Below are 22,480 nucleotides of genomic sequence, written 5' to 3' on the forward strand. Positions count from 1 at the left end.
GTAACTTACATAGGTGCAGGCATAACTGTGCTTGTATACAGAGTTTCATGCCATGATCCAGCTCTCCTTGTTTCAAGATTACACAACCCCCACAAACCCGATGCATTAATAAACACAACAATAGCGGGCGGCTCTTTGCAGGCCCGTGTGAAAAGAGTTGGCAGGGTCTCATTGACAACCTAGCGAAAGCCATGATCATGTCTGCATCAGCAGTGGAAGGACCATGCAGGCTGAAGCCTTGTCAGACTGTTGGCGATCTCTCACGGGCCCGGCGTTACTAGAGCACCTAAAATTTCCAGCTAAGATTACAGGCCAATTGCGCTAGATGCTGTACATACACACAGCGAGAGGCAGTCCCTGCTCAGCATTAGACAGCTGATGAAAGCAGAGACACAGAACTTCCTCAAGGTCACGCCGCAGGCAAGAGTAGAGCTGGGAACAGGACCCGCGCTTCCTGCAATGCAGGGCTCTATCCACTGACCTACGCTACTTCTCAAGCTTAGGGGGCAGTTCACGCTGATGCTACCTGTGCTGCACCTGTTATCCAGCTAGAGAGAGACCTTCCCACTCCCCACGTAGTCTTCAACCTCACACCTTTCACCAGAGCTAAAAATCAAAGCAGGGAATCAAGAGGACCTCCATGGCAATACTATGACGCCCGCCAGTTAAAATGACCCAGGATTTCTCTTCAGCCGCACAAGTACCAGAGGATTAAAGCTACGGTGACCAGATAGCAAGCAGGGCCGGTGCAACCTATTAGGCGACCTAGGCGGTCACCTAGGTGGAACCACTCCCCGCCCCAGCTCCCCCCTGCCCCGCCTCCTCCCCGAGCACGCCGTCACTGCTTCACTTCTCCTGCCTCCCAGGCTTGCAGCTGATTGGCACCGCAAGCCTGGGAGGCGGGAGAAGTGAAGCGGCGACGGCGTGCTCAGGGAGGAGGCGGGGCAGGGGGGAGCTGGGGCGGGGAGCTGCCGCACGGCTCCCTGGGCTGAGGGGGGGGAGCTGCCACTGGGAGGGGCCCCTCAGGGCAGAGGGGGACGCGCCTCAGGGCGGAGGAGGGGTGGGGAGCTGCTGCGGGGGAGGTGCCTCAGGGCGGGGGCGTGGGGAGCTGCCACAGGGCTCGGGGAGGGGGTTGAGCAAAAGTGAGCTGGGGTGGGGAGCTGCTGCGGGGGGGGGGGCCTCAGGGCAGACGGGGGCAGAGCTGCCACGGGGAGGGCGCCTCAGGGCAGAGTGGGGGGGAGCTGCTGCGGGGGGGGGCGCCTCAGAGCAGATGGGGGCGGAGCTGCCACGGGGAGGGCGCCTGAGGGCAGAGTGGGGGGAGCTGCCGCGGGGGGGGGCGCCTCAGGGCAGAGTGGGGGGAGCTGCCGCGGGGGAGGTGCCTCAGGGCAGGGGGGCAGGGAGCTGCCGCAGGGCTCGGGGGCGGGCGCAAGGTGGAAGTTTCGCCTAGGGCGCGAAACATCCTTGCACCGGCCCTGAGAGCAAGTCTGAAAAGTCCGGACTGGGGTGAGGGTGCAACAGGCGCCTGTATACGATAAAGCCCCACATATTGGGGCTGTCCCTAGAAAATCAGGACGTCTGGTCACCCAAGTGAAAGCGGCAAGGGAAAGGGGACAGACGCCTGAGGCTTTACCGAAGCTTTGCCCAGCACGCCAGGAGCACAGTCAGCCGCGGAAGGCCTTGGAGCGTCTAGAGAAAGATCTCCCGGGCGAGGGAAATAATTGTTACGCATCAGAAACGTGCTTCCCTGCCCGGCCTCGCAGGAGCCTGCTGAGCCCGGAGAGGGACAAAGAAAAGATGCCACCACAATCGCTGCAGCTAGCCCGCCTGGCTCTGTTTTTATCTTACGATGTCAGCAAGGTCCTTAGCCATCTGCCCACTTCCAGCCCCTGAGGAGTTCAATGTTGCATGCCCCGCCCCCCCGCATCCTAAAATCACAAGTCAGGCCCCCACCATCATGAAAGTGGCTTAAAATAACTGGTTTTTTTTTTAAAGCAATGACATTTGGGTTTTCTAACTGCCTGCTGGCTATGGAGCCCCTGGGGCACGTTTTCAAGCTTTTCCCTGCAACTGCAAGGGCGAGAAATGTACTTCTGTTTGGACATGAAAGCGGAGTGTCCCTCCTAATCACATGACTCCAGGCACTGAGGCTTTGAGAAGATACCAGACCTCAAAAGAGGCTGGCCATGCCAGCACCCCGTTGGCCGACTCGGGTGCTTTCATGTTAGGCAGATGCTATAAATACTTGACCAAATGTATGACTTGTACGACAGTAGCACCCAGAGGCCACCGGCTCTAACGGAAGCCCCGTTATGCTAGATGTTACACAGACATCCCGTGAGAGGCAGTTCCTCTGCCCTGGCTGAGTTTACATGTACAAACGATATATATGAACCGGAAGCAAGACAGTTAAAACCCACAGGGGAGAATGAACAGAACACATTTAGAGTAATTATTCTTGTCAGATCTTTGGGGCAGGGACTGTATTTTACTTCCTAGCATCCTTTCTGGTCTATGACTGGCGCTCCCAGGTGCTACCGTAAGTACAAAGAAACCCTACCACACAGGACTTACACAGCATTTTTCAGTAACTGATCTCAAAGTCCATTACAAAGGGTGGGTAATATTTTCCCATGTTACAGAGGGGAAACTGAGGCCTGGAGAGATGAGATTTGCCAGGAGACCTTAGCCAGGGGCATCTGGCAGGAGCAGAGACGTGGGAACAGAGGGGAATCTTGATACCAACTGCCTGACCACTGGATCTGTGCAAGCAAACCAGCAACATCTGGACCCCCGCCCGTCCCAGCTGTTCTAAATGCTCCTGTTGACGTGCCGCATGAGACGGACTGAACTCCCCTCTGATCCACCAAGCGGCGTGTAACCGGGTCTTTTCCTGGGCCGCCCCCCTGCTGAGTCTGTGCTCCCTTAAGAAAGCACTGTGAGGCTTTTTTTCACTGCAGCACCCGTGGCTTTTATTTACAAACAGTTCCCACCACCAGTGATACTATGTACAAACTTACAAGGCTTTTTGTCTCCTCTTTACAGGGGGTCTCCCTTCAGCCTGGAGACTACCCCTTCCCTGGCTGCTAGCCAGCCTTTAGAGCTCTTCAACGAGCAGGCCCCCAGGTGCAGCCAGTTCCAAAGGCCAGGCACCAGCCTTTTCCCCAGCCCCAATCTAGTTCTCCTGATTGGGGCTGGCTGAGCAGGGGCTAATTAGGTGCTTTTGCACCAGCACCCTGCTACACGGCCCTTTGCACAGAAACAGCAGGGCTCTGCACTAAGGGAACCTTTGCTGTCATCAACGTGCCTCATTTTAAGCACTTCGGTGGGGGCTCCTCACGGGTTTGAAGGAGGGCTGCTACCTCTGAGATGCAGAAAAACTGGCCATTGGCCACCTCCCCACCAACAGAAAGGGTCTTAGTGCCGACTGCAGCTAACTATTCCCCACACCTGGGGCCGCAGCCCTCCCTGCTTGCCAGGTCACCTAGACACACAGGAGCCCCCACATCCACCCCATCCAGGAGCCTCAGCTTTCGAGGGAGCCTCCTACTGTCCCCTCCTAGGAGATTCTGACTCCGCCACCCAACTCCTCACCCCTCCTCAGCAGATGGTGGACCCGGCACGCAGAGTGAGACCCAGATGCCGGCCAACTCCTAGCCACGCGACGTGTGCGGTAGTTCCCAGATCGCTCCACGGCCGCGTGCGCACGCAGCTCGCAGGGAAACGTTGGCCCCAAGTGTAAAACAACCCCAACATGTTACATTTTTGGACCAGCAACTGGCAAGGCAGTACAAGAACCGGCCAGGCTGGTTGCAAACCGGCCAGGTGGCAACCCTGGGTTGAAGTTAGGCCCATGCTTGCCAATACGGCCCTCCGTGCACGCGGTTGAACTGACTTGCATCACATGTGAGTCTTATCAAATAAGCCCATCAGCATCGCTCAGGCACATGTTAGAAGAGTGTTATAACACCTGCATATGGGTGCACCACAGTCTGCCACTCAACAGGGGCATGCTATGAGAATTCAACCCCACCCTTAAGGTCTCCAACATGCCGCCCACATTGTGGGATTGAGGCTCTCGTGGCAGAAGACCAAGATCCAGAATGGTGGAGCCGGGCTACCAGAACCCCCAGGGCAGGTGGGGTCGAGCGCCGTGGAGAGGATGGACCCGTTCGTCTACCTAGGCTGCAAGCGGCGTTCAAATGGTCACAGCAAACCGACGTTCTTCAACTAATAGATCTCGCCACCCCCTGCATGACGTCCACGTTTGGCGTATGGACGCAAGAACGTCTTTGCACCGGGATCTCCCAAACCTGTGACCTGTATTGCTATACGGGTCAGAAACCTGGCCCCCTCTTACAGGCATTCCACATGCGGCTAGAGGCATTCCATATGCACGGTCAGCACCAATTCCTGAGCATAAAGTGGCTGGACTTTGTGCAAAAAGCCGCTCTTCTTTTAGTCCCTCGTTATATTCGAAAGCAGAACTGCCTGGCGCCTGGCTGGACAAAACACCCCAATGCACCACGCTCTCAAGTTCTCCATCAACGTGCGAAGGGGTCCCCGCTGTGACCCTACCTCGCACTGCTCACGAGGCCGCCCCAGAGATCCGTGGATTGGCCCAGATCTGAGAACTTCACTGCACAATGCCTGGTGCGACGGCCTCAACTCGTGGTCAGTCCGGTGCGACGGTCCTTAGCGGACGGTGTGCGTTTCCTGGCTGCTCCCTTGATCCCAGTTTAGGGCAACCAAGCCAAAGCTTTGGGGCTGGAGTTCCATACTGCCCACCCTACTGCAGGTCCCAAAGACTGCTGACACCTGCCCTATGCGTCTGCCCCAGAGAAGTTCTCCCATGGCCCCCCAAGAGCCCACATCCAGGGCCTGTTTGCAACCAGGGCGACGCACCGGGGCAGGGCCAGTCCCTGTCTAGCCAACCTGATACCGAACACGCCTCATTACAGAACCAGGAGGATGGTTCAGACATTCAGCACTCAGAGAAATCCAACTTGATCCTCCCAAGAGCAGCGGGCTCCTTCTCGACAACAGGGCGGGAATAGGTTACCCCTGCCTGCCAGAACTGGCATTAGCAAGCGGCTCCGTTCTTGCACAGGCTACTTTCTCCAGGGAATGATTCTTTTTAAGCCCCTCCCTCAAGCTGCCACTCACTTAGGCCCCGCCCACATCCCTGGCACGAGGGTGTCATCCTCGCTGGGGCACGAGCTGTTTGTGGCCTCTTGCCATATCCTCTCTCTTGGCACCATCCCTTCCAGCCAGCCCTGCAAAGCTGCTAAGCCTCAAAAATGTGCTCTCACTAAGCAAGTGCCACTTAGCTAAGGCAGCAGCTGCCCTACTGAACTGGAGTCTAGCACTTACCTGGGGCTGACATTCAGGGAAGCTACCGAAGATATTCTGCCTGTCGCCTGCATGTGTAGGAGACAGTGCGTTGTGAACGTACACAAGATGCAGTGAGCCTGCTGTGCAGATGGGGGTGTACGCACTGAGTTCCTTCTGGGAATGTTCTGCTTTATACCCTGGAAGGGGCTCCCATCACGGCCTGCTCTAAGGGGATTGTAGTATTTGCTTATAGACATCGAAGGCTTTCTTGGAACACTGCAAGTATCAACTCCAGCACACACCGGCAGGACTTCACTTCCTCCTAGCCTTCTCCATGTTCCCCTCGCTTCCTCTGTACCCCCTACCCTGGTCAGTTACAACAACATAGAATCATAGAATCTCAGGGCTGGAAGGGACCTCAGGAGACCATCTAGTCCAACCCCCTGCTCAAAGCAGGACCAATCCCCAACTAAATCATCCCGGCCAGGGCTTTGCCAAGCCTGACCATACAACATACAACAACACTAAGGTAAAAATACAGCACCATCTACCAGTGGCACCATCCTCCGTCAGCTCAGCAGTCAACACTGATCTTGACAGTTCGTCTACATGGCCCCCTTACCCCACGCTCTCCCCCAGGTGTTTGTGTCAATCTCCCCTCCCCAGGGAGAGGTGCATTAAACCCAAGTGTACTGACTTGGCTATGGGGTGGGTTAGAAGCCAGGCTCTGCTTTAACTTAGACTGAACCCCCACCCCACCTTGCAGTGAGAGCAAAGGCTAAATCATTCGAGTGCTGGTGGTCCTCCAATGCCCTTCCCATAATACCCCCTGATAAATTCTCCCCCCAACTGATTCAGCAAGAATCCTAGAGCGTCTCAGCCCGAAGAACCAGGGCTCTGTCCTCAGACACACATGGGCAAGTGCAGAGAGGGCACAGTAGCCGAGATACGGCTTTGCCGTGGGGATGTTCACACCCAGGGGCTAAGCTACCCTGGCTGCTCAGACCTGGAGGCCAACGGGCCCAGGCTAACAGGGCCAGACTCTCCATGGCCCGGCCCCTTGTGCAGCCATTCGCACTATTGCAAAGCAAGTGCAAAGGGGGTGTAAATGCTCCCGCCCCGACTGGGCAGCGCTCTGCACTCGCGTTGCACGGATGTGAAGGACCACTCGAGACGCAGGGTCATGGAGAACTGGGCCCCATGAGCGCAGGGCTGGGTTTGTGCACTGGTTTTGCAGACGTGAGTATGAATGGGACACAGTATAGACTCATAGACTTTAAGGTCAGAAGGGACCATTATGATCATCTAGTCTGACCTCCTGCACAACACAGGCCACTGAATCTCACCCACCCACTCCTGGAACAAACCCCTAACCTGTGTCTGAGCTATTGAAGTCCTCAAATCGTGGTTTAAAGACCTCAAGGTGCAGAGAATCCTCCAGCAAGTGACCCGTGCCCCACGCTGCAGAGGAAGGCAAAAAACCTCCAGGGCCTCTGCCAATCTGCCCTGGAGGAAAAATCCTTCCTGACCCCAAATATGGCGATCAGCTAAACCCTGAGCATGTGGGTAAGACTCACCAGCCAGCATCCAGGAAAGAATTCTCTGTAGTAACTCAGAGCCCAGCCCATCTAACATCCCATCACAGACCACTGGGCCTATTTACCTGCTGATAATCAAAGATCAATTGACAAATTAATTGACAGTATGTGTTGGGTACAGGCTGAGTCCTTCCAGTTGCCTCATCTCTGGTACAGCAGGGTAGTGTATTTTAACAGGAACTCAGTGTCAATCAACAGACCTCACCCTGCAGGGCAGGTGGAAACCAGAGGACAGCCGAGACGCACTGGCACTGCAGCCCGGCAGCACCCTCAGAGGGGGTGCCCATGCTCCAGAGAGAGAGCCCTGCACCATTGCCAGGCCCTGTCAACCAGAGATCCCCTTTGCCTTTCTCCACCATTGCACAAGGACCCCTGGGAGAGGGCAGTGCCCCTCCTACGTCCCCGCCACATGTAGCTGGGTAGGAACTTTGATGCTTTTCGAAAGGTTATTTAAGATCCAGTGAGACCCAAATATTCCTCTCTGAGCAGCGCAGCCGCAGTCTGCAGCTTGGCGTAGAGCAGAGGTGGGCAAACTACGGCCCGTGGGACCGTCCTGGCCGGCCCCCCCAGCTCCTGGCCCAGGAGGCTACCCCCGGCCCCTCTCCCACTGTCCCCCCTCCCCCGCAGCCTCAGCTCGCTCGCTCCACCGCCGGCGCAGTGCTCTGGGCGGCGGGGCTGTGAGCTCCTGGGGCAGCGCAGCTGCAGAGCCAGCCTGACCCGGTCTCTGTGCTGCGTGGTGGTGACAGCGGCGTGGCCCGGCTCCAGCGCCACCAGCCACCGGTGCTCCAGGCAGCCGGGTAAGGGGACAGGGAGCAGAGGGGGTTGGATAGAGGGCAGGGGAGTTCAGGGTGGTGGTCAGGGGGTGAGGGTGTGGATAGGGGTTGGGGGGGAATAGGGGGTTGAATGGGGGCAGGGGTCCTGGGGGGGGCAGTCAGGAAGGAGGGGGGTTGGGTGGGGCAGCGGGAGGCAAACGGGGCAGGGGATCCGGGGACAGTCAGGGGACAGGGAGAAGGGGTGGTTGGATGGGGCAGGGGTCCCGGGGGGGCCGTCAGGAATGAGAGGAGGGGTTGGATGGGGTGGCGGGGATCCGGGGGCAGTCAGGGGACAGGGAGAAGGGGTGGTTGGATTGGACAGGGGTCCCTGGGGGGGCCATCAGGGAACGGGTTGGATGGAGCAGGAGTCCGGGGGGGGGCAGACAGGAGGTGGGGGCTGGGCCATGACCTCCTCCCCTAACCGGCCCTCCATACAATTTACAAAACCCAATGCGGCCCTCGGGCCAAAAATTTTGCCCGCCCCGGCGTAGAGGGCGTATTCGGCCGTGACTTCAGGAGACGGTGCGAAAGCAGCATGCGCAACGGAGAGAGAATACACAGCAGCCCGGCTCTAAGACAAGCCAATGCTGGGTCCTCTGTCATCACCACCTGTCTCTATGTATCGGGGGGCTGTGGAAATCCACCTCTTTTTGCTTCCCCCACCCCACCCTCTGTCTCTTGAGGGCCCATCCCTTACTGTGAGTTTACATGGCCCCTAGGTGCTCTGATCGCAGCTGGGTCCTCCAACCCCTCCTGTAATAGAAATAACGCCGGCGAGGCGGCAAATCCTCCCTCGCAACCTCCGGGACTGTGTAGACGCAGCCGGAAGCAGTGGTTCTGCGGCATTTGGAGGGAACTCAGCTCCGGGGACGTTCCCCGACCAAGGGTGGGGGCCTAAGAATTCTCCGTCTCGGCCTTAACTCGAGCAGAGCTCCTGCTCCACCGTCACGTCCGACTTCCATTGCAAAGAGGACGCCGTAGGGCTAGGAAAGGGCTTCGGGTACGTCCACGTGGCAGCTGCGTGGTGTGATTCCCAGCATGGGCGGATGTTCCCATGCTCGCGCTGCTCGAGCCAGCGCGCTAAAAATCGCAGCGGGACGCGAGCTCATACTAACTCGGTACGTCGACACGTGCTGCCATCGCGCCTCCCAGCTGCCGGGTAGACATACTTTCCGCGGTCTGATACGGAGAAATCCTCCCCTTTGCATTTCCCCAGTACCCACCCTCTCTAGGATCTAGCTTCAGGTTGAGAGGGGAGTTCAAGTTCCTGGCAACACAGAGCAGAGGGATTAAAAGATGCACCCAAAACTCTGTGAGAAAACAAACGAGCAGGGTCTATTCTTCAGTCCTCATTAGAGCTTGTCGCCACTGGAGCTGCAGCCCAAGTAAAACAGCTCCCGTATTGTATAGGGCAGGCTTAGAGGTCAACAGCCGGCAATAAATATCCTTTCCAACAAGCCCGAGGAGGCCACAACCAAGAACAACATTAGCAAAGGCAAACGCTGTGCAGAAGCTCAGTTCCTGCACGGAGATTCAAGCCCTTGCTCCCTTTCCAGACGGCGGGAACAGGAACGTCGCAGCCAGGCACGTCGGCCCAGTGGAAACAGATCTGGGCAAGGAGGGGTTGGTCTTCTCTCGGCCACTGAGCTGTTTAATTGAATTTGTTATATTTCCTGGGCTAGATTCTCAGTTGTAAATCTGCACCGCTCAATGATGGTAGCGTATGGAAAACTGTGCTAACATGACAAGCTTTCTCTTTAAGAGTTAGGACTTCTCGGGGCCGTCTGGCAGGCTAAGGGGCTCTGTAGGGAAGTGTGTGATCTGGGTCTTCTGCAGTCAGCCTGCAAAGACCCAGGCTAGAGCAAGGTGGGGTGAGTTGTGCCTTATTGCCTTAAAGAGCAGCCTGCTTTGTCTCTGTCTGGTTTTGTTTCTTGGGGGTTAGGGTTCTGGATTCTAATAAAATAAAATAGAGTCGCATCACCACCTTCCAGATTGTTTTCATCTAACTTCGCTATGCAGATGCTGTGAAAATAACAATGATGTACAGCAGCTGAGACCTGGGGGCCCTTTCCTTTCCAGATCAGTGGTGGGAGAAGTTGGCTTGATCCATTTTCAAGCCAACTCGCAGACAAAATGAAATTGACACCTGAGCGGAGGGCCACCACAAGGCCCCGGTAAATCTTGAAAATTATTCCTATGTAAATTGCTGTAGTCTGTAGGAGCTATGTAGCAAGGCTTCACTGTGCTACCAGCTGTACAAAGACAGAATGAAAGGACCCTAGGAAGCCCGGAATTTAAGTAGTGCCTGGTTCTTGGCCCGGCCCCCTCTGCACAGGAATGAATTTCACCCGCACTTTGAGTGCGATCGTTCGATTCATGCAGCACAGAGAGGGCAGGCTGGGGTGAGAGGAGCAGAGAAAGTGGAAGACGGGGCCAAATAGACTGAAAAATAGAGAATAGGGTGGAGCAAAGTGAAAGACAAAGATGCGGGGGAGGACGAGGAGACAGAGAGTGAAAATGTCTAATGAAAAAATAAATATCTTCTTGTGCCAACCTCGACTTTGTGGGATTCTTCTACCCTTTCCCCAGTCCTGCCAACCCCCAAGCGTCCACAACTCATAAGCTAGACACCCCCCCCAAAAAAAGCCCTGAGATTTTAAAGAATAATAATTGCTACTTTATTTTTATTCACCTTCTGGCTTTTGAGCCTTAGAGGGGCATGTTTCCAAGTTTTTCCCTGCATCATAAGGGCTAGAATCTTCCTTTTTTACAAAATTAAATCAGCGATCCGTGCAATCACAGGACTCCAGGAGCTGGGGCTTGAATGAAACCACTAAATATCATGAGACTCACAAAACGACCCTGCATGAATCAGCAACACCGCTTCCTGTTAGCTAGACGAAGTCTTTTTTTAAAAAAAAAAATCAGAGCCATCTTTAAGCCACTATTAAAAACCTTGTTCACAATTCCACACCCTGGAGTGAAACGTCAGTCATCAGTGAATTTCCAAATTTGAGCAGAGACAAGGAGAGCATCTTTTGCACTGTTTGCTTAGCTACGCTCTCACTCGGAGATGAGGACAAGGCTGAGACATGTTATCTATATATTGCCCTAGTGCCTAGAAACCAGCCAGGCTGGGTCCCACCGCGCTGGGTGCTGTACAAGCATATAGAAAAGGACAGACACTGCCCAGAATTGTTCATAATCTAGGGTTAGATTTTCAAAATCGCTCAGGGTGTATTTTTCAGGTGCTCAGTACCCAAAGGTGAGGCCAGGGTTTCAGCTCCCAACATGCCAGGATCTACTCATTAGCACAACGGGCACCTTCTCCAGCGTAACAGAGGAACGTGGTGGACGAGGAACTCTGTGGTTTGATCCCAGCCACAATGATTCATTATGTTATGTTCAGGGCTGGGAAATCAGAGCCCTTCACTAGCCACCAATCCATTTTAAAATATATTCGGGCTCCCACCGTTTTCTCGGGCAAGTGTCATGAATAATCATCTCCACCGTGAGCTGCACATGTGGCCGGCCGTCTTTGCTAATTTTCCTCCCAGAAATTATTCCAAGCCTGGCAGCGATTTGGGCCTGGGACCGTCTTTGTGCTCTGTGATTGTACAGCACCTAGCGCGATCCAGGACAGGGTTCTTGGGTAATGCCACAAATAATAAATGATAATAATTAAGTGCAAATTCATGGATACTGTGGCCACAAGAAAATACAACATGGGTAGGCTTGGCAGAATTCTATTTTTTTTTAAATTTCAACAGGTATCGAAGTTTATTGTTCAGCCTTTTTATATCTATTTAAATTTTCCACAGTTGCACAAAATTTGCGGGGGGAGGACAATTGTTTAATGGCAGTAGCCCCTGAGATTCAAAAAGTTAACGCTTTATAAGCCGGTAAAACACAAACTGTCAACAACCCGCGTCAAAGTATACAAAGTAAATATCCTTAAAATCAACAAACCGTGCCCGCTTTTCCTAGTCATTCGTCGGTCCATTTGTAACGAGCTGAATTCAAAACTCAAAATCTCTGGAATTTGCCTGCCTGCCGGCCATGTCGGTACCAGGACAGTAGCGAGATGACTTGGGTGCACCGACGTCTGCTGGTGAGGGAGACAAGCTTTCGAGATACACAGAGCTCTTCTTTGGGGCGGGATTTTGACTGTAATTAGTTCTCAAACAACATTTTTCCTGTAAATGTCAATGATTGCCAATGGAGGGGGGATGAAATTGATGTTGACCGACATTTCCTGATACAAATCTAATCCTTACAAGCCCAAACATGGGACTCCTTCATGTCAGGGCTAATCCGGCTCCCCTCTCTCCTGTCTCCTGCCTGGCACTAGCATATCAAAAGCCTCCAGCACCGCCTTGCAGAGAAGCAAGGAGGTCCCGCGTCTCGAAAACAGAGCCTGATTAATGACAGCAGCACTCCGAGGATTAAGTTTATTTAGATGAACGAGCTGAGCCCAGCATTGCTGCAAAGGGAGGAGAAGCCCTTGGCCAGATCTCCCCTGGCACCCTCCCCTGCGTGTGCAGCTTTAAAGCAGATTGGAGGGCTCAGAGCTGAGGGCCGCGTGCTGCCAGGCCACATGGGAACAGGCCGCAAGGGGACGCTTCCCAGCAGCAGGATTCGGCACATGTGCTTTGGGTTAGACAAGTAATGAAAGCCTGCAGCCACTGGAGGGGAACCAAAAAAAAACACAACCCAACACAACCGTTGTGGATTGCGCATCAGTAGCCCCAAACCCCTGTGTCAGAGACTTCGTCAACAGCGGAGTCCTACTATTTACCTCTTTCTTTCTCCTTGCCCCGGCCTCAACCCGCAGCATATGCCGGGTGAGACAGAAAGACTAACTATCCCTATGGTTTTTTTCCCCAAATTAATTATTTATCTCGCAGTCGCGTCTGGAAGGCCCCCCCCCCCGGGGGGGCCCGGTTGCGCTCGGCCCTGTACAGACCCGTAGGAGAGCCCCCAAAGCGTGCAAAATCCGAACAGGACCAGTCTCCGTTCGGCGTCTAGCCCTGATCTCAGCTGGGGCCCCTAAGCGCGGGTCGGAATCCGGAGAACAGCAATAGGCAACGAGGGCTTGCAGATGTAAGGTCCTATCTCGTGCGACCGGACAGCAAGTGTGAAAAATCCGGATGGGGGTGGGGGGTAATAGGAGCCTATATAAGAAAAAGACCCCAAAATCGGGACTGTCCCTATAAAATCGGGACATCTGGTCACCCTATGCGACCTTGAAATTAAGTGTTAAATAGGTGCCCATCTGCGCTGGAATCCTTACGAGGCGGGGAGGATGTGGATGTGTGTCCTGGATGTATGTTTCAACTGAGCCTTTTGCTCAAAGAGAAGGGGGGAGACGGGAACTGTATTTCCAATCTGACCTTGGGGTAGTTGTTCACCGAGGCAGGCCAGAAGCACGACAGTGGGATGTATTCATGAGAGGGACTGAGATGCAGGGGCCCTTCCCTTTCATGGGGGAGGCAGAGAAACCCAATCCAAGGGGGGCTTAAAGCTGGAGTCAACTTCCCAAGCAAGGATCTCTGCACCTGGGTATAATAGTCTTCCCATTCTCAGTCTGGCACAGGCACCGCGCGCCGAGCAGTCGGAGCGCCAGACTCTCTCCAGTACAGTGGTCCCCAACGCAGTGCCCACGGGCACCATGGCGCCCGCCCGGGCATCTCTCTGCGCCCGAGTACTGGCCCGCGGACCAGCACCCGCCGAAATGCCGCCGAAAAGCGGCAACCTCCAGAAGCGTCGCCGCCGAAAAGCAGCGTCATCAAGAGCCGCCAAAATGCCGCTGCTTTTCAGCGGCGATGCCTCTTGACGTCGTCGCTTCTCGGCGGCATTTCGGCGGAGGCTTGCCCGCCGGCCACGGTGGCTCGTTGCCCGGCGCCCACCAAACGAAAAAGGTTGGGGACCACCGCTCTAGTACGTACCCAGGCTCCCTGCTGGGCTTGTATTTGGGCAGCGAGCCGGCGTGCAGCCCGCCGCCGTCACAGCCTCACCCAAGCTAGCTAGGCCAAAGCGAGCTGGGGAATGCAACACAGACAAACCCGTTAAGGCCCAACACTGAATGGAACAAGCACGGTTTCCAATCCAGAAGCAGAGACACAGATGCCAAGACCAGAAGGAACCACCATGATGCTCAAGACCTCCTGCCTAACACCCCCCAATAATTCCCAGAGCAGATCTCTTAGAAAAGAAAACACCCAATCTGGAGCTAAAAACTGCCAGCGATGGAGACTCCACCGCAACCCTTGGTAAATTGCGCTCCCTGTTAAAAACGTGCGCCTTATTCCCAGTCTGAATTGGTCTAGCTTCAACTTCCGGCCGCTGGCTCGCCTTCCATCTTTCTCGGCTAGGTTGTACGATGAGGAAAGAAGGACGCATTTTTAATGAGGCTTTCACAGCGGCGGCTGTTTGAAAATCGCTCAGGGGGCTGGAAGGCCAGAGGCAGCCGTGGCAGGAGTGGATTGGCATCTGAGGAGGTCAAAAGAGCATGAGGAATGCTCTTTAGCACGGGAGGCTGGAGCTGGTGACATCAGAAACAAGTTAATTTAGCCCACTGACAGCATCTGTGTTATACGTGCTGACAGGGGTCGGGATTCTCGGGGGCGGCTAGTGATTTGGGGGGTGCCTGGTCCGACACATTGGAAGAGAACAGATTTGCAGAGGGGCTTGTAGGCCTTTAAGAGGTCTCAGGTTGGGTACCCCGAAATCACTAGACTGGGGGTGGGGGGTGGCCAACATGCAGCTCTTCAGAAGTTAATACGCGGCTCCTTGTATAGGCACCGACTCCGGGGCTGGAGCGACAGGCACCGACTTTCCAGTGTGCCAGGAGGGTGCTTACGGCTCAGCCCCTGGCTCTGCCCCCCTCCACTCCTTCCCGCCCCCTCCCCTGAGCCTGCCGTGCTCTCGCTCCTCCCCCACCCCCAGAGCCTCCTGCACGCCACGAAACAGCTGATCGGGAGGGAGGGGGAGGCGCTGATCGGCAGGGCTGCCAGTGAGCAGGAGGCACTGGGAGCGGGAGGTTGGGGGGGAGCCGATGGGTCGGGGGGGGGGGTGCTGCTGACGTATTACTGTGGCTCTTCAGCAATGTCCATTGGTAAACTCTGGCTCCTTCTCAGGCTCAGGTTGGCCACCCCTGGACTAAACACTCCCAGCAACTTTGGCCAAAGCATATAGGTAAAAGGAAGCGGGTTGTTGGTCACGTGCTTAGGGCCCTGGGCAGAAAGTCATGACTGGGGGGTCTGTTCTCAGCTCTCCACAGACTTGCTAAACAACAAGCCGCTTCACTTCTCTGTGCCTCAGTTTCCACACCTTCAAAATGGGGATAATGTTTCCCACGCCTGCAGGGGACGTGGTGGGACACATCAACAAACACAATCCTGGGGTGATGCGCATCACAGAAAAGCCTATGAACATCCATAACCCGCTCCCCACTTCTATAACCCGTTCCGAGAATTAGGCAGGAAGCCCTGAGACCACAGTGCACGAAGACAGCAGGTCTGACCACACCTATATGCTGCAAGGCACAGTCCTACCCTTGCCAACTCCCTCCTGTCCTGCTCCCAACTCAGATCTGGGCTGGGAGTTACTGGCATTCCCCGGCTCACGCCTCTCTGGAATCCCTCTGTTTTTCCTCTCCACATTGCGGAAACAGCTGGAGTAAACGCTTTGTAAAGCATTCAGCTGGCTAGCTAGAGAAGGGGATACAGCTGAAACCGTTGGCTAGGATTTATTTTGTGTATTGTTGCAGCATCTAAGAGCCCATCATGGACCAGAACCCCACTGTGCTTGGTGCTATACAAATCCAGAAGAAAAAGACTCTCCCCACCCCAAAGACCTTACAAGGCTTTGGAACTGCCGATTGCCTAACCGAGGCCGCCAACGATCCAGTCCACATGTGGCACTCAAATCACTCAGGGGTAGTGAAGTATCGATTGAGGTGCAATAAAAAGTCATTGCTCTCCTTGGCTCACTCTGGGAAAACCGCTCGAAAACAATCTGTCCGACCATTTATGATCATAATGCACTGAGAGGTTTGGGGACAGATTTTCAGGTGGCGTAAGAAGTCAGTGGAGCGATGCTGATTTACACCGGCTGAGCATATGGCCCTCAAACCCTCCCTGCTTTGGATCAACTGTTCCCCTAAACTTTTCTCCTGAAATGCCAAACCCTGCAGGTCTCGTAAAGTCATCAGCTCTGGCGCTCGCCCTGTGAGTCAGCCCCAGTGCCTAATGCCTATGGCATTTCCTAACCGTAAGCGTTAAGTAACCAAAACGCCTGCCACTTGCAATCACCATCTGTGGTGCACACTACCTGTGGGAACGGGCATTAGCGCGGTTGTCGTTCCATCTCCTGGAACCTACTCCTTGCTTAGCAGGGGAGTGTTGCTATATTAGGACGGTCAGTTTCGGCAGGGCCATGTGAAAGAAATATAATAAAACCAGAGAGTCAAAAAAACCCTCTGACTCACGTTGAGTTCAATCAATCAACCAGCCAATCACCTGCCTACAGTGGAGATGAACCAGCAGGGCTGAGTCTCTGTCCCAAGGGAAGGAAGGAAAAAGAGACAAATCACAGGTCAGACCTGTGGGCCATCTAGCCTGGTGTCCTGTCTTCCAACAGTGGCCAATGCCAGGTGCATCAGATGGAATGAACAGTAGAGGCAACTGAATGATCCATCCCCTGTCACCCACTCCCAGCTTCTGGCAAACAGAGGTTAGGGACTCTCAGAGTGTGGGGTTGCATCCATGCCCGTCCTGGCTAATCGCCATTGATGGACCTATTTCTCCATGAATTTATCTAGTTCTTTTTTAAACCCTCAAGTACCAGAAGGGTCGCTGTGTTCGTCTGGATCTGTTAAAAGCAGCAAAGAGTCCTGGGGCACCTTATAGACTAACAGACGTATTGGAGCATGAGCTTTCGTGGGTGAATGCCCACTTCGTCGGATGGCCTTTTGGCCTTCACAACATCTCCTGGCAACACGTTCCACAGGTTGACTGTGCATCGTTTGAAGAAGTACTTGCTTTTGGTTGTTTTAAACCTGCTGCCTATTCATTAGTAAGGAATCACTGCAACCAGACTCCCTTAAAAACTTCCACGGTTCACATTTTTAAACCTCCACCCAGCCCCAGCGATACTGGGAATTTTCCTTCCCTTCACGCAGAGGTAAAACTGACCTGACAGCCCCTGCTAAGCTCTCTGGATACAATGAGGAGAATTCAGAGGGGGCTTAGAACTGGCTAATAAACTTGCGAGAAGGTGACAGGTTTGTGAAGGCAGGCAAAGTGCAGATGCAGATTCTTCCATTTCTTAAAATAATATTTAGACAGGACACATTTCCCCACCCCCCCCAACACGAACAAACCCCGCCATGACCAGCTCTGGCTGTGTTTGTGTTTCAATGCAATGGGATTGCTTCATACTTCGAGACAAACTCCCCTGGCTAGACGGAAAGGACCTCTTGACACCAACCCAGCCGCGTGCACGGGGGTTTTCCGCCAGCTGGATGGGAAGCGGGATAAACCCACTTAATGAAATGACACAATCTCGATTTAGGGATGCGCTGCACCCCCTTGGCACTAACGAGACAAGGTGCCAGGCGAGGGAGAATCGACTCCATCGACTTCAGGGCGTGCCAGAGCCAGCCACGGATCAGGAGACTTGAAACATTCTCTAGCAAACTTCACTACAACAGAGTCCTTCATTCTGGACAGGCTCCAGCAGACAGATGGGAGCACGATCCCAAGTCCAAGCTCTGATCAGGCCACATTCTGTCCCCTGAGGATGCAGCGAGTGTAAATGAAAGGCCTGAATTTGACCCATTGACTTCAATACCGGTTTTGCCTGAGTAAGAGCTGCCCCCCAAGTTACAGGCCTGACTCTGCTGCCTTTGCTCACATTGGATCTGGTCCCTAGCGAGATACTGCTCAAAGTCCAGGAAGGGACAGAAGAACCTTGGAGTTAGGAACACCAGAGTTACGAACTGGCCAATCAACCTCACCGGGAACCAGAAGTACCCAACCAGGCAGCAACAGAGACCAAAAAAATAAAGCGAACCCTGTACAGCGTTTTGTACATTCAGGGTTATAAGTTCAGTCCTTGAGGGGCCATTTAGGGAACTGGGGCAAAAATCTGTCTGGGGATTGGTCCTGCTTTGAGCAGGGGGTTGGACTAGATGACCTCCTGAGGTCCATCCGAACCTTGGTGTTCAGTGCTGTGTTAAATGTAAGCTACTCTAAAGGAAAAGCAGCATTTTTCCTTTTGCCCAGTAAAGTTTCAAAGCTGTATTAAGCCAATGTCCAGGTGTCAACTTTTGAAAGAACCATCCTAACGTTGGGTTCAGAGCTACGAACAAGCTCCAGTCTCAAGGTGTCCCTTGCTCTGAGGTTCTGCTGGAATGGGACTCCTGGAGCCGGAGTCAAGGGGGGCAGACTCCGGCCCATCGCCCCAGTCCAGCCCTCTTACAGGAACAAGTTGTGATTGTTTTGCTCCTGCTCTGCTAGGACCTAGCAAAGATTTGAGCAGGGACAACACCACATACCCATTTGTATTTTTTAAAATAACCCCCCTACGCCCCCCCCCAAGGTATAAAAACGTGAAAAGCAGCCAGCAGTTCCCCCACCCCTGCCGCAGGGTCAATACCTGCCCTTACAGTGGCTAGTGACCCCAGGACAAATCCGCCCGTTTCCCCTTTCAATGAACCCAAACCATAAAACATGGTCTAGGCATCTGGAAATCTGATGTGACAAAGAGGCACCGGGGACACCACCTAAGCCAAGCGACCGGAGCGGGGTGGTTTATTTCAGGCATATGTAAAAGCAGCAGCAACCTCTGATTTACCAGCCTGCTGCCCAGGACACCCATAACCGAAACGCTCCGGGAAACTGGGCTAAGATCCCGTTGGCTTCTTTATGAGCTTTCAAAAGGGGCGAGGGTGGGGGGATGAGAAGCAGCCAATCAAACCTCGCCTGTCCAGGTGCTGACCCACCTGTGCTTGCCCGGGGGGGGGGTTACCCCTCCAATCCGCCCCCCGCTGCCCCTGCAGACCGGTAGCAGCAGCCCAGGGAAGCGGGCTCTCCCTACCTTTAAGCCCGGCCAAATCCAGACTCCTCAGTTGCGTCTCCTGTTGAGTCCCAAGGGAGAGGAATCTCTCCGCTCCCGAGCCATGAAGAGCAGGGTCAGGTGCCCCGGGTCCGCGCCCTCCATGGAGGGAGCCAGGCAGCGCAAGGACCAGTCCCCACCCGGCCGGTGAACCCCTCACGCCAGGCTGGAGCAGCGGGCAGGCTCCGGGTCCAGCGCATCCTCACCGGGAAGTCCCATGGCGGCCCCGTCCGGGCTCCAAGTATCCAACCGGCGTCAGGGGCATATCGCAGCCGCCCGCCTCCCGCTCCGGACGAGGGTCGGGCTGGCTGGGAGAGGAGCCCCCGGAACCCTGCACCCCAAACACCGCGCACGTGGCTGGAAGCCGGCTGCTGCTCCCTGCCCGCCCAGCCGGAGTCCCGGAGGGTGGCAGGCGGCTCTCCGGTGCCCGGGGCTGCCCCGCGGCCGCTGGGATCCCCGCGGGAGGAGAGCGCAGGCAGCAGCTCCGACCCCTCGTCCCCTGGTGATGCCCCAGGGATCGGCTCAGCTCTGCCCGGATTCCTCGGCCCTTCCCTGCCTAGGAGCGGGGCAGCTGCGCTACCCTCCGCCCGGCAAGTCCCCTCCGGAGCCCAACAGCGGCGGGCGATCCCCGAGCGCCTCCTCCTCCTCGGGCTCCAATTCCTGCTGCGGGCAGATCCTGCTCCGTCCCGGGCGGTCCCCGCAGCCCTCGCCTGCCCTTCGGCGCCCCGAGCGAGCAGGACCCTCCGAGTCCGGTGGCTGCGCTGGGCACGGAGCCGGAGGAGCGCGCCGGGGAAAGGTGCAGCTACTCTCGGGGCTCGGCAGAAGATGCGAAGGGAGGAGCCGCGCTGGGGCGGAGCCCGGCGCGAAGGAGGCAGCCGGGTGGCGGGTTCGGGGCGGGCTCCTCCCAGGCTCGGATTACCCGAGCTGCCAAATGGGTTACTGGAGCCCTGGCTGCGGGGCTGGAGAGCTCGGCGAGCCGGGCAGGGACAGAGACGGTCAAGGCGAGGCGCTAACCGCGGGCGAGCCGGGGAACGGCCCCCGCTGGAGAGTGACGGGTATTATCTGCGAGCCTGGGCGGGGGGCATTCATCGCTCTTAACCCGGCCGCCCCCTGCGCTGGCTCCAGCCTTTCCCCCGCTGCCGCGCCGTGCGCCCACAGGCTGGCGCACCAGCCGCGCCGTGCGCCCAGAGCGCTGCGCCCTGGAAAGCGCACAGAGCCCCGGGCCCCGGCACCTGCCTGGGGGCAGCTCCCAGCACGGGTCTGGGCAGCTCCGGCGCAAGGCTGGGACGCCGGGCAGAGGGGGGGAAGCTTTGCTGAGCTCGTCCTGCCGAAACCGGCCCCGAAAACACGCGCTGGGCTGCGCCTGGCCGGAGCACGGTCCTCACCTTAATCCCCCAGCAAGGTGGATTACCCGGCGGCCCACGCCCCTCGCCTCTGCCCTGGCCTGCCCCGCGGGTGCTTCCGGGCCAGGCGGGGGTGTCTCACTTCGGCCATCTGTTCCCAGGCTGGGAAGGGAGCGAGGACCCCCTCAGGGCAATGCAAAGGTGTGAAAGGCCTTATGCAAACTCGGGGAGCTGAGGTCACCCCGGGCCTGCTCAGAGCGGCAGCCCTATTTCTCACCCGCTCATGCCTGGCTCATCGACGTAAAAAACAATGCAGCCCTGTCCCTGCAACTACCTCTGATTTCCATGCAGACTTGGAGACAGTTTCTTGGAATAAAGGGGTTCTCCAACCCTCAGTGGGTCACAAGGTGGTTACAGGGGGGTTGACAGCCCTGATCCCCCATTAAATCCCCCCCCCGTTTTAATTTATGAGGGGGGTAGGGAGTCACATGCTGAGGCTTGCTGTGTGCCAGGGGTCACCAGTACAAGAAGTTTGAAAACCCGCAACTATGATTGAGGAGCAGCAGCACCTGGGAGACTGCTTGCTGCAGCTGGCCTGAAATGTCCCATATTTGAGGTCCCAGTCTAACAACCACTTAGGGTGATGAACTTGATGCATGCTCATAAATAGTCCCATCTGACCTGATTCTCCATCGCCCTGTGTTCTGAGCACTCACTTGGGCCAGTGGGTGCAGAACACGAACATTGAGATCTGGTAGCATTCGGTGCCCGTTTTGCACTGGTGTTGGTGACTGCAAGGGTCAGGGCAGTAGAGAATCAGGCTGGAATATCAGGTGCAGTTCTGGCCAATACCAGAAGCTGGGAGCGGACAACAGGGGATGGATCACATGGTGATTCCCTGCTCTGTTCATTCCCTCTAGAGGAACTGACATTGGCCACTGTCAGAAGACAGGATACTGGGCTAGATGGACCATTATCATAGAACCATAGAATCTCAAGGTTGGAAGGGACCTCAGGAGGTATCTAGTCCAACCCCCTGCTCAAAGCAGGACCAAAGCCAACTAAATCATCCCAGCCAGGGTTTTGTCAAGCCTGACCTTAAAAACCTCTAAGGAAGGAGATTCCACCACCATTGGGCTGATCCAGCATGGCCGTTCTTGTAGGACATTGCAGAATGAAAGGTGGTTCAGAGGAGAGCAGCGAGGATGATCAGGGACCTGGAAAACCTCCTATGGAGGGAGATTGAAAAGATTGGGATGGTTACATTAGAAAGAAGATGAATAAGAGAGGCCATGATGAAAATGTATAAAATAATGGATGGGATAGAGAAGGGAGACCCAGGAGCTTCTGTTTTCCCCGTCGCATGACCCAAAAACCAAAGGAGAGAAATTCAAGGGTGATGAAAGGACATGCCCTTTCACACAATTTGTGATTAGACTGTGGAACTCACTGACACAGGAAGCCATTAAGGCCACAAACTTAATATTTTAAAGGGACTGGACACTTACGGATACTAAGAATATCCAAAGTCATGCCACAGGGTTTAAGCCACTCTCTCTATTAGAAATCAGGCTGAGACTGAATGTGGGGGGCATATTTATCCCACATCTGCTACCATGGGGTTCTTACATCTTCCTCTAACACTGGCCAATGTCAGAGATGGTATGCAAGGCTGGATCAGAACCAAGGTCCACCCAGTCTGACACTTCAGATGTTCCTACTCATTGACTTCAATGAGGCTACCTTACATGGCTAAAGTTACTTATGTGTACAAATGTTTGCAGATTTGGGGTCCTGATCTGTCTGCCCACCGGTTATTATGTTTTAACTAAAAGTTAGGAGTGGGGGCCGTACACTATTCTATTTTAAAAATTCTTGCCACACTTTTTTAAACAGGTCAACAGCAGAAATTGCTGTAATTTGAAACTCAGCCTAGATGCCATCTGTGTTTAGATGTGTAAGTGGAGAGATAGGGGGGTAGGTACCTTACCAGGCCCAGGTGATGGGTATGAAATGTGAAGGAAGGAAGCAGTGAAAGCGGGCTAAAGGAGAGACAAGGTGGGAAGGGGGGTGGCTGATGATTTCTCTCTGCAGTACTGGAAGTGTGCGGCTGCGAGAAGCAGGCATGGGCTGATGTCCTACGGCTCGCTGGGTGCAAAGCAGACAGCCAGACTCAAAACTGAACTGAGCCAGAGGTCGAAACTCAAAACAAAGCTGAACCTTCAGCCTCTTCAAAGTTCAGAAATCCGTAGATAACATTTGCACACATTGGACT

General features: G+C 55.1%; 1 protein-coding gene across 2 annotated transcripts in view; it reads right to left on the reverse strand.

Moving 5' to 3' along the window:
- The window catches only part of NRTN (neurturin), an 86,861-nt gene that overhangs the window by 60,032 nt on the left and 4,349 nt on the right, over positions 1 to 22,480 (reverse strand). Inside the window, exon 1 of one of the 2 annotated variants that reach the window (XM_044998864.1) lies at positions 18,845 to 19,097. The exons of the other annotated variant lie outside the window; for it this stretch is intronic. The gene's annotated coding sequence lies outside the window, so the exon portion shown is untranslated. Of the gene's footprint in view, positions 1 to 18,844; positions 19,098 to 22,480 lie in introns of those variants that run through there. 2 annotated transcript variants of the gene reach the window in all.

The sequence above is a fragment of the Mauremys mutica genome, chromosome 24, assembly GCF_020497125.1.
Source record: "Mauremys mutica isolate MM-2020 ecotype Southern chromosome 24, ASM2049712v1, whole genome shotgun sequence".
Lineage (NCBI taxonomy): Eukaryota > Metazoa > Chordata > Testudines > Geoemydidae > Mauremys > Mauremys mutica.